We start from the raw sequence: 12,052 nt of genomic DNA, 5'->3' as shown, positions 1-12,052 counted from the left end.
ATAATGGAGAAAAATATATATATATGACAGATTTCCTTGACAGGTTTTCTTGAAGAGCCCTTCAACGTTGTCCTTCCCCACCCTCCTTGACCTTGGCCAAAACAAATCAAGCATGACAAAGGACAGATTTTCTTGTAACACACCAGTTACCCTTTACAGAGGCCTATCCGGCAGAGACTAACCAGGACTGTCCATAAATCTAACGTACAGATTTGTCTTTATAGATATAACATGGTCTTCTTTTTTTGTGAATGTATCTGGAAAAACTGTAGAGTGGAGCTTTGGATGGCTTTGGAGAAAAGCTGGCCTTGAAAGAAGCCTCTCTAGCCTCCCTTGTCTATGATCAGCATGCCTACCAGATTTCTTACCAGCGTTGTAACAACCACAGGCTGCTATTTAGGTGGTGGGTGGCAAGATAGCGGATGAGATGGATAAGACTGAAAGGCTAAGGAGAGTTTGCGTTGGAACAACTTCCCCTTCCTAGCTCTCTCTCGACTCTCTCTAAGTTGAGGAAAGCATCCGCAGGGATTTCTGAGTTATCACAACCATATTTGGAATCCTGCATCCAATTCATGATGCCAAAAAATAATAACAGATACAGAAAGAATGCATAGAAATGCACCAAAGAGGATCAGGGGCATGGAGGCTACATCATACGATGGACAAGCGAAGGGGTGATATGCTAGCAGTGGTCAATCTAGTCTACAAAGCACCAGCGGGCAGGACAAGAAGCAAAGAGTGGAGAGATGCAATCTAGAACTAAGGAGGCCGTTCCTGACAGTGAGGACAATTAATCAATGGAATGGCTTACGTCCAGAAGTTGTGGATGCTTCATTGTGGGAGGTTTTCAACAACAAGAGTCTGGACAGCTATTTGTCCAGAATGGTATAGGGTCTCTTGCTTGAACAGAGGATTGGACTATAGGGCCTTCAAGCTTCCTTCCAGCCCGAAGATTCTACGTTCTATACCTCTGAACAAACAATTATGAAGAGAGAGCCATGAACAAACATGAGTTTAGCAGGGTCTATCACCCTCAGATGAGCAGGGTTGCAGAAGAAGGAGCAAGGACGTGTCCTTCAAGAGGCCCAATGGTTGGTTCAAAAGAAGACAGAGAAACACTGGCCTGGAACACTGAAGAAAGTGAAAGGCCCCCACAGCACTAAAAGCTTCCATGAATCCCCTGGGATGAGTAAAACTGCAAACCCTCGGCCTCCATTCCCTGCAGGGAACGATCGGTTCCATGTTAAGAGCTTGGAGAAAAAGAGCCATCTCAATGAATACCTTCTCTCAAGTCCCGGCCTTGTGATGAAGATAGGCAATGAACTGTCTCACAAGTGGGTTGTCCATTGTCTTTTCCACACTGCCTAGTCTCCTACGCGAATGAGAGATTTTGGATGACGGTTCAGTGAACAAGAGACCTTCAGCACGTGATGATGGCTTCTTTGCTTGTGTTCAATGGCCTACTCTTTGGGTTGGCCAAAGAAAGCTTTGGAAATGAAACATGGGGTCCTAGTAGGTGAAGGAAGAAGCTGAGAGATGTATTCAGAAGATGATTATGTCCATCCCTTTCCTACAGCACAATTTCCTACCATGTAATGTTCTTGGTGTTCTCTGAACTTGGAGATGTTTCATTTCCCAGCTAAGTATTTCCTACCCTTCAGAAGTGAGGAATGGTTTAAAACTGGCCGTCAAAGACCAAAATGAAGTCCTCCATCTACTGCCAGCTATCTATTCTAAGTTTCTGTCGTTACTCCAAGCGTCCTCCCTCAAGTCACGTGCCCAAGGCTTGCCGACAAAAAACAGCAAGGAAAGTTGCATCCGTTGAAAGTGTCTTGCAAGGTTGAGCCTCACAGGTCTTCTTCAAGGTGGATAGAAGTAGTTGTAGGGGAAACAAGCCCCTCACCCCACCCCAAACGTGGCATTCTCCAGCCTGACGATTGGCTCTGGATTCTAGCAACTGTCACCAGCTTTGGGGAAGCTACCTCAAGAAATGATGAAGAGAGATCAGCAGATGAAGGGAATATGGGCAAAATTAAACCACCACGTTGACTTTGGTCTTGGTCCAAAGTCCAGCCAGCTCTTCATTCCAAGCAAGTCTTACCAGTCAAGCTATTCTCAAAGGTGAGTTTCTCGGGCTTTTCGTTGGCTCAACCTGGCATCTCATCCCATTCACTTAAAAAAAAAAACCTACACATTTCCCATGAACCTTAAGCAACCCCCCTCCCCAAAATCCTACCTCCCCCCTGCCCAATATGAGATAACTCCACCCAGTTTTCCATGTCTCCAAAGGAATGCTACTGATAGATATCCTGGCCATTCAAAAAACTTGCCCTGCCCTGGTACAGTGGATCCCAAGAAATGAGCCGATATGGAGATCCAGTTGCAAGCAGATCCCACTTTCTTATTTCTCCAGGATCCCCTGACACCTGCTTTTCAAAGGAGCAGCCCCCTTTCACACCTGAGGCTTCAGGGTATATGTCTGACCACCCGTTCTTCGTTGCCAGCGGGGCAAAAACCTGCATTTCAACCACCTACCCTGCTATGAATGAATAAGAGCATCGATGCCACTCCCGTCCTTAAAACAGTCGCCCATGAATGTGTATTTTTGTGAGTGCACATATGGGGTGCGTCGTGGGGTGTGTGTGTGCATGTGTGTGTTGTGTTGTGTTGTGTGTGTGTGTGTGTGTGTGCCATTTCTTTTTCTTTTAGAAAAAAAAAAGTCCTCTTTTCCCAAGGTCACTAAAATCGATTGTCTCTTTTCCCCCCTATTTTTATTCTTTTTTTCCCCTTTGTTTTCATTCGTTTCAAATGGGGTGGGGTGGGGGTAGGGTGGGGGGGCTCTTCTATGTTCGATGCTAAATCGCGCTACCCAAAAAAGCGTTCTGTTCTAAACCACCAGGAAATGTTAACAGTGAAGCACGAAAAGTTTTTTTTTTTTAAAAAAGCAGAAAAGGAAAAGAGAGGAGGAAAAAAAACAACACAATAATACGAGAGAAGAATTCGAAGAAGTCCAGTGGCCGAGTGACCGCATTTGGGGGATGTGACTCATGAAGGACAGATAACCTCCAGATCCTTCATGACTCTTTAATCTGTCTTTCATTCTTATTTGGCACTTCCTTAATTGAATTCCCCTTCCCTCCCTCCCTCCTCCCCTCCCCTCCCCTGACCTCATCCTCTCCAGCAGATTCTGGAAAGCCGCCTCAAATTTGGCTGCAATCATAGCAGTGCAACAAGAGACACAGAGATAAGGTTCTACAAATGCAAAAGGATCTGCTTGCCTCTTTCTCTCTCATCTACAATCAACCTATACCGAGAGGTGTTCAAAGGCAAAATAAATTGGAAACAAGGACTGCGTCTTTTCAATGTGTCTGCTGAAGAACCTCCTGTTGAAGGCCAGAACTCCTACCGGAGATGCTTTTCTAAATGGCCATCAAAAGCTTCTCTTGGAGCAAAATTCAGCATGGTAGAATGATGAGTGTCAACCTGCAAAGCATCCCTGGCCTGCTCTCGAGTTGCCATAGGCAAAGGGAATGGAAAACTGACTACGGCAGCCACGAACAGAAGCACATTCCAGGCATATCTTTCTCAAGGCTGTCTCCCAGGTTACCCACAGCAGCTGGGAGGGGGGGGACCGACAACCAGTTCTTCTCCATCACTCATCAGGAATTTCAGAGTTATAGTCTCAGGGATGAGGGGAGATAAGTATGGATGCAATCCTGAGTTCCTGAAAAGGTGCTTATTCAAGGAATTAAAGAGGTTGCATTCGTACATCCAGGTTTCACTTTCTGGCTCATCTGAGCATGGCCATGGGGAGGAGATGTTCAGTGGTCCAAGAGAGGCACTGATGGAAACTGACATTGTCATTCTGGGGTGTTATCTTTCATGGAAGCCTCTATTGGGTTGTCCCTTACAAACTGTTGCTTAGCTACAGGGACCAGAACTGACTTCTAGGTTTCTAGAATTGTCCTCCATGTGAAGGATAAAAAGGAAATTATGTATGTATGCATGCATCTATGTATGCATGCATGTGTTTACACACACACATACACACACACACACACACACACACAACATATACATCACAAAGGTGTTATTTTAATACAGTTCTTGATTTTTGCCTTGTAATGGATGAATACAGCTTCCCTTCCTCTTTTAGACATTTTAAACTTTTAAGACCCAGCACCGCTCCATGAGATACAGTTTGCAAAAAGCTTCTTCCATACCTTTGGTGGCTTTAGAAAATTCAAAAGCTTGGTCTATGTTTTTTTTGGGGTGGGGGGGGGGGGGCGTTCAGTGAAAAGTATGATGACTGGCAGTAAGTAAGGACAGATGCCCTCTGCCCTTTCAGTCAAAAAAAAAAAGACTGAAAAGTTACTCAAAAAATTGGCCCTCGGGCTTAAAGACAGATATGAAACGTAATCCCCCCCATTTTGACTCTCTCAGTTGATCGGGAGAGAGTTGGGCCCCTACGTTACGCTTTCCCATTTATTTATATTTTTTCGGGCAAATCATGCAACGGACGCGTAAAGTTTTCTAAGAGTGCACTAGTTAAAGTGGGAACTTTCTATTTTGGCTAAAACTAGTAAAACTGTGGCCAGATGTTACGCAGCTGTGGGCTTTTATTGATTCACCCTGAATCTGGGTTCATGGTTTTTTGTTTTTACATAGAAAATAGATAAGGGTTGGGGTATTAATGCATGAAGGCAGTTTCTGCAGCCTAAACCCCTTTTAATTTTTGAGGGGGATCCTAAAGGGAACTGAAAAAGCAAGATACATTATGCATTTTAATTAGGTTAGTCATGGGGGCTTGATGATCAAGTATTTACTCCTGGTTTTCTTCTTGGAGTATGGGGCAACCTGAAGGTCTCAAATAGAGAGTAAGGGTGACATTTTGCACACTCTTACTTGGGAGTAAGTTGCGTTAATCTGGACAGGCAGAGATTCTGAATAGAAGAACAGGTTGGGATGTTTCTCAGCAGACAACACAAAGAACATCCCAGGTTTAATTCTAAGCAGCTCTTACTAGGGAGAGTAAATCTATGGCTTTTAAATGCTTTGATCCAATAATTCCTTCTTCTAGTTTTGGATAATGTAATTATCTCCCCCTCCACACACAAAACAAAACCGCCAGACTCTCTCGTCTTACACAAGTATCTTGAGAACAGTCATCCTAAAATGCAACTCAACTCAGCGATTACAAATTGCTCCATTACCCCAGGATGGTGAAACTCAAATCCTTTGGCCACCTAATGAGAAGGAAGGACTCCCTGGAGAAGAGCCTAATGCTGGGAACGATGGAGGGCAAAAGAAGAAGGGGATGACAGAGGAGGTGGCTGGATGGAGTCACCGAAACAGTCGGCGTGAGCTTAAATGGACTCCAGAGGATGGTAGAGGACAGGAAGGCCTGGAGGAACGTTGTCCATGGGGTCATGATGGATTGGACATGACTTTGCAGCTACCAACAACAACCCCAGGATAGGCCCAAAGTAACCCTTTCTTTTCTCTAAATCCTAGACAGCTATTCCTGGTCCATGGACATTGGGGTACAGAGTCCCCAGGATCTTCTGACACACCCCTTAAAGTCTTGAGCTCATCCTCCGAAGACCTCCAGAAGTTGCCACCAAAGAGTGACATTTAATGGCCAAAGAAGGCTCTCAGGTACATGGGAAATAAACAATACTTGCACATCAGTTAAATCAAATTTAGATTTCCTCTGGATAGAACTCTGCCTACTTTTTTGGAGCAGGGTTTCTCCTGTGTCCCTACGAGGCCCAAGGTGGCCTTCTTGGGTCTCAAATAGAGCAGCCTCAGCGTAGGAAAGTCGATCCCCAAGGTCTAAACGGTCTTCAGAAGACCACTACGGATGTTCACATTAGTTCTGTGTTTCTTCTGGCACTGATCCAGTATTCTTTTCCAACATGGGAGATGCAGATCAGGGGGAGCCACCCTATTCTCCTCTTCTCTCCTTCCCCAACAAAATTTCTTGAAAACTAAGCCTCTATCTGGGGGGCAGGTGGGAAGAGAGAGCATAAATTGCTACTGGGATAAATAGTCCCACCCACCCACCCATAAACCCCACCCATAAACCCCACCCGCGCCCCAGTTTTGCTCCTTAAAAGCCTACAGCATTCAATGCAGTCACAAAGCCACCAGCATTATTAAGCCAGGTTGTTCTGAAGCGACTTCTGCTTGTTGCTTCATTTCCTTCTCTTGAAAATGACTTGTAGCTTGGATTTGAAGCAGGGGTTTGTGTGTGTGTGTGTGTGTGTGTTGTTGTTGTTGTTTTCCTTTTTTTGATTTTTTTTTCCGATTTGCTTGCTTGCTTCTTTTTTTTAAACCTCTTTTGAGTTTTTTCTTTTGTTTTTTAAATTAATTAATTTATATATATATATATATATTTATATTTATATATATATTAAAAAAGCAATAGTCCTTTGGTCCCTAAACTCTAAGGAATGATATGACTTTGAAAGAAGTTAATCCAATCTCCCAGGACTGGGGCAAAATCCTGTGACTCTTACTCACTCAATCCATGGGATAAAAGATATATCGACCTATTTATATATATCTCTCTTTCTCTCTTCGGTGAGGTTCAACATCCTCTTAGTTAACTGGGGTTTTTCTTCTTCTTCTTCTTCTTCTTCTCTTTCTTTTCTTTCCCAAACAGACACGGAGAAAAAAACAAATTTTCTTTTTTCTTTTTCCATTCCCCGTTGAAAACAAAAGCATTTCCCTGGTCCAAATCCATCCAGCTTTGGTTTAGATCTCTCGTTCCCTCCCTCTTCTGAATCTTGAAAATCGGACAAGTGCTTTTGAGAGGAGTTGGTCCCAGTCACAGGCGTTACACACACCCACAACCTTTTCTCTCACAAAGTCCCACCCTTCAGCTGCAAGGGACGCTTGTTTTGTTTTTTTTTCTCTCGCCCTTCCTCGTTATAATTTTCTTTTCTTTTTTTCCCCAAAAGAAAAACGAATCGTCTTCTACAGCGGCCCCCCAATTCCCGTCCATGGAGTTTTGAGTCAGCAAAGAGCATCACAGCCTCTTTTCTTCAGGTCCAAGTTTTTTTTTGGCCACAACTACCTCCTTGGTATGTGTTTGTTTGTTTCTCTTGCCTTAAAGAGACCAAAATCATCGTCATCGTCAAAAACAGAAGAAAACCCCAAAGGAAAACCGAGTTCCAACCGATTTGAAACCTTTTAAAAGAAAGGGCAAAAAAAAAAAAAAAAGGAGAGAGAGAGAGAGAGAAAGAGAGAGAGAGAGAGAAAGAAAAAATATATAGAAAGAAACGAGCTCTTTTTTTTTTTCCCGAGCACCTCTGCTTCGCCTCTGCGTTGAACTCTCTTCTTCATCGCTTCCTTTTCCGCCGTGATATGTTGCAAAGAAAGTTAACAAGTTCTCGATACGGCATATGGGACAAGGGGAAATACTCTTCTTATGCCGCCTGGCATCCAATCTGCAAGACAGAGGGAGAAGGTGAAGGCGGGCGAAGAGAGGGGGACACACGTTGTCCTTTGAGGAATATCTTCTGACCTCCAAAAAAATCTCGATATGGGGTAAGGGGTGGGGAGGGAATCGTGTCCTAATTGGGGCGCCATCCGAAGGACAGCAGCATTCAACATCTGCCCCCAGAAAAGCTGGATTCTGAAATCTGGCTAGTTCGTAGGACAGCGTTCCTCAACCTTGCTTGCTTTAAGACATATGGGCTTCCAGGCATTTCTACAGTCGAGAGGTGAAGTCCACTTGTCTGAAAATCGCAAAGGTTGAGAAGCGCTGGGTTAAGAGTCTTGGGAAGGTGTGGACTTCAACTTCCAGAAATGGACTTCGGCTTTCCCCCATCTTGGACATGCGTGGACTTCAATTCCCAGATTTGAGTAGGGCTGGCTGAGGAATTCTGGGAGTTGAAGTCCACACGTGTTGAAGTGGTCAGGGTTGAGAAGCACTGCTCTGGGATCTCTCTTATCCTGGACTCTAAACTGGCGTCACTCCATCTCACAGGGGGGAAAAAAAGAATTGGTTCTAAAAGTCCCCCAGCTGACTTTTAAATGTAGGAATGGGTCAAAGTTCTCCAGTTCCATTTACGTCCAAGATATTGTCAAGAGATGTGGATGGACTCTTATATGTCCATTTAGGCTTTAGGTTTCAGGTCCCTCCCCCTTCTGTCTGTTAAATATATTTACATTAAAGTATAAAATAAAATCTCCCTTGAGATAAGGTTGACTTGGGGGGATTTAGTCAACTAAAGCAGGCCTCTCCAACCTTGGCAACTTTAAGCCTGGAGGACTTCAACTCCTAACCCCCAGCCTTAAAGTTGCCAAGGTTGGAGATCCCTGATCTAAAAGATCATCTTAATGATCTTGGCAACAGCATGGCTTCCTCGTGGATTGATTTTTGACCTCCTCATCCAGCATCTGATCTTAGGAGGTGTGTCTCATCAAAATTCTATTCGGAACTGACGCCGCTGTTGAAAGATCACAGTTCAGAGCTGCTTATATACCACATCAGATCCCTGATCTGTTGATCCAGTATGGTGAGCTTATTGGCAAGTTCCCTCAAGTTTTAGATACTTCTTCCCAAGCACACTTTGGAAATGCAGGGAATAGACTCTGAAGCTCCTGCAGACAAAGAGCATCTGCTTGCTCTTATCTGCTGTAAAAAGAGCATTGGGTATCCACCAAAGGGAGGTTCTTTATGTTCTTGAGCTTGTACAATGATAGTCCTTTTTTTTTTTTTTGAGGGGGTAACGCGTCAAGTATAAATCTAAACAATTATAATTTTCAAGCCTGGCGATCCTCAGATATGTTGGACTTGAGTTTCCATAAACTTTCGGACTCTTAGGAATTGGAAGAGGCCTTTTAATCCAAACCTCCAAAGTAGAAATCCAAATTAAAGTACCTCTTTGAGATAGTTCTGTAGGTGCTCCTTGAAGGTTCCACCACAAAACCGCGGTAGACAAAAGCGCGCTCGACGAAAGCGCGTACGTGACGTCATCACAGCGTGACGAAAACATCGCGCTGTGATCGATAAATGTAAAATTAAAGCGAAAACCTTACCCTAACCCCCCCAAACCTAACCCTAACCCTAAACCTAACCCTTAACCTAACGCTAAACCTAACGCTAACCCTTAACCTAACGCTAAACGTAACCCTAATGCTCTAAACCTAAACCTAACCCTTAACCTAACCCTAACCCTAACCCTAACCCTTACCTTTATGTGAATCGGCTTGCTTTAATTTTATGTTTATTTCAATTTTTAATTTTTTTCGTCGCGCTGTGATGACATCACGTACGCGCTTTCGTCGAGCGCGCTTTTGTGGACCGCGGTTTTGACGGGTCACGCTCCTTGAACACCCAAGAGAAGAGGATTATGAACGTTCAGATCCAACACATCGGAGGTTGCGTGAGGAAAGCAGGGTGTTGTGGCCTGTTGGCTGCCAGTCCCTCCAGCAGCTGAATCAGAGGAGAAGGAGGAGGCAGAATGGGAGTCAGAGTCAGCATCAGGGCAACCTGAAAGCTCCGAGGGGGAAGAGAGAATGGAGCTGTCAGAGAGAGAGAGAACGAGAGAGGCAGAGCCTGGGTCATCAGTCAGTTCTCAGATGGAGAGGTCTGGAGGTGGCTGATGAGGAAGAGGAGGAACAGCTGGGTCCAGTGCCTGTCGCGCAGATGCACAGAAGGCAGAGGAGAGGAGAACAATGGAAATCTATGGGCCGGTCCTTGGGAAGGAATTGCCACCGCTGCTAGCGAAGCCCCACCCTAACTCTGGGGATCAAAGGCAGGTAGCGGAGATGAATAGATGTGGCAGACAAACTATTCATCTCCCTGCCGGGCAGACTTGTCTGCCTGCGTTGAGAGAGAAACTTTTAGAGACACTAATAAAGGAATCATTGCTTCAACTTTGTCGTGTTTGGGGAGCTGGGTCAGAACGTGGGGAAGCGAGATAGGGAAATGTGTCACGTATCTTGCAAGTTCTTCTACAACCCTGATTTCTTAGGTCAACCCCAACCGTTTTATCCAGCCATCATGATCATACATAAAGGGCACATACATCATTGTCACGTCACAACAGAGAGGAAAAGAAGGAAGATACAGAGGAGGTACAAAGTGGAACTTATGGGCTCAAAGAATCCACAACTACTAGTAAAAAGACTGACCAATCAGCACTCCAAAAACTATCCATCATGGGCATCAATATGGCACTGCACAACTGCCAGAAGAGAAGAAGAAAGAGGAAGGGGGGTGGGTGGGAAGAAGAACTGATAATAAGAATGAAATTAAAAAAATAAAGCAGAGATATAGAAAGATCAACGTCAAGTTCATGCAACAAGATTACAACTGGCCACATGGCGTCATCGGAGAGAGAGGTCGATGACAACATGAGTGAAGTCACTTACAGTTTCAGATAATTTGGAAGGGAGAGTTTTGTGTTTGGATCTCCCATAACAGCTAGAGGGTTTCTAGGCAACTGTGGGGTCATCCTTGGAGCTATGATTGGCCTGGTCTGGTTAGAGATACACAGTAGTGGGTGGGTCGGAGGAAACAAAAATATAAAGGGAAAAAATATATGAATCGGTTTGATAGAGTTCCCAGGTTTTGTTCATTGTTTCTTCTGGTGGTTTCTTCTTTCACTATCTTCTAAAGTTTCCCCACCCACCCAACTCTCCATCCCAAATCCCTTTCATGGAACTGGCTCAATCCAAAGCTTTTTTTTTTGTGTTTAAAAAGGGGGAGACCAGATGTTTCCTCTCTATAATAGTTTTCTGGTTGAGATGTTTACAAAGCTTCTCCATCATCCATGGTTGTCCCAAAAGGAGCTTTTTCAAGAGGCCCCTGGACTTCCTTCGATTTTCCTTGAAGACGTTTCTGCTTCTCATCCAAGAAGCTTCCTCAGTTCAGAAGCAAAATGCCTTCAAGGCAAATCAAAGTCCGCTTAGGAAAAACACCTTTGGGACCATCTTCTGGTGTACATCTAGTCACTATCCTCTCCAGGATGGACGATCCTTTATTTCTGTTCCAAGTAGGATCAATTAAATTTGCATTTCTACCTATTAATTAGCCGATGCAGAGGGATGTCATCGGTGTGGAGCACAAATACTTGGATTCTTTGTTTTCGTATGCGAGGGGTTTCATTATTTTTTTAGCAATGGGTACGTAGACATCCTAATTCCTATCTTTTAGTTGAAGGCAGAAATGTTATCGTAGGAAATCAGAAAGCAGGATACTGGATTCCAGAATTTGCATCCCAGAAGTTAAAATAATGGGTCAATAAAACAGCATTTCTTCTAATAATAAGTTGATTTCTTTGATTTTTTTTTTAAAAAAACTTCCTTTCCATAGAAAGTTGATAGAAGCCTGACAAATCATTCCCCACCACCACCACTTTTCCACTTTGGAATCTCCCCCCCCCCCTCCTCCTCGTTCTTCTTCAAATTCTCAGCTTGGTTTGGAACTATGGAGCTGAAAGTGGAATAAACTGTCAAAAAAAAAACCCCTCCTTATGGCATGTAAACAAGTGATGCATTTAGAAGAAGCGTGTCCCAGACTGAAATACAAACGGGGTGGTTAAAAAAGCAATTCCCTGAGGAAGGAAAAAAGGAAAGAAGGAAGGAAAGAGAGAGAGAGAAAGAAAGAAAGAAAGAGAAAGAAAGAAAGAAAGAAAGAGAAAAAAAAGAAAGAAAGAGATGATTGCTCATCTCAATTCAGTAATATAACTCTAGGGAGGCCATATGTAGGTTACCACGAGGAATTCTACATTGAGTTGTAAATGTACTTTTCCCATCGTAAATATGACACTTCTATTAACCGTGGCACGACAAAACCGTGGTCTACTAAAGCGCGCCCGATTAAAGCGCGTCGCTGACGTCATCAGCAGCGCGACAACAGCGACTGTGGAGAAAAAAGGGCGCTTTAAAAAGCGCTTTGAAAGCAAGCCGATTCACGTTAAGGTAAGGGTTAGGTTAAGGGTTAGGGTTAGGTTTAGGGTTAGGTTAAGGGTTAGGTTTAGGGTTAGGTTTAGGGTTAGGTTTCGGGGGGTTAGGTTTAGGTTTAGGGGTTAAT

This window comes from Thamnophis elegans, chromosome 16 (genome assembly GCF_009769535.1).
Source record: "Thamnophis elegans isolate rThaEle1 chromosome 16, rThaEle1.pri, whole genome shotgun sequence".
NCBI classification, from domain to species: Eukaryota; Metazoa; Chordata; class Lepidosauria; order Squamata; family Colubridae; genus Thamnophis; species Thamnophis elegans.
This window is presented reverse-complemented; position numbering follows the sequence as displayed.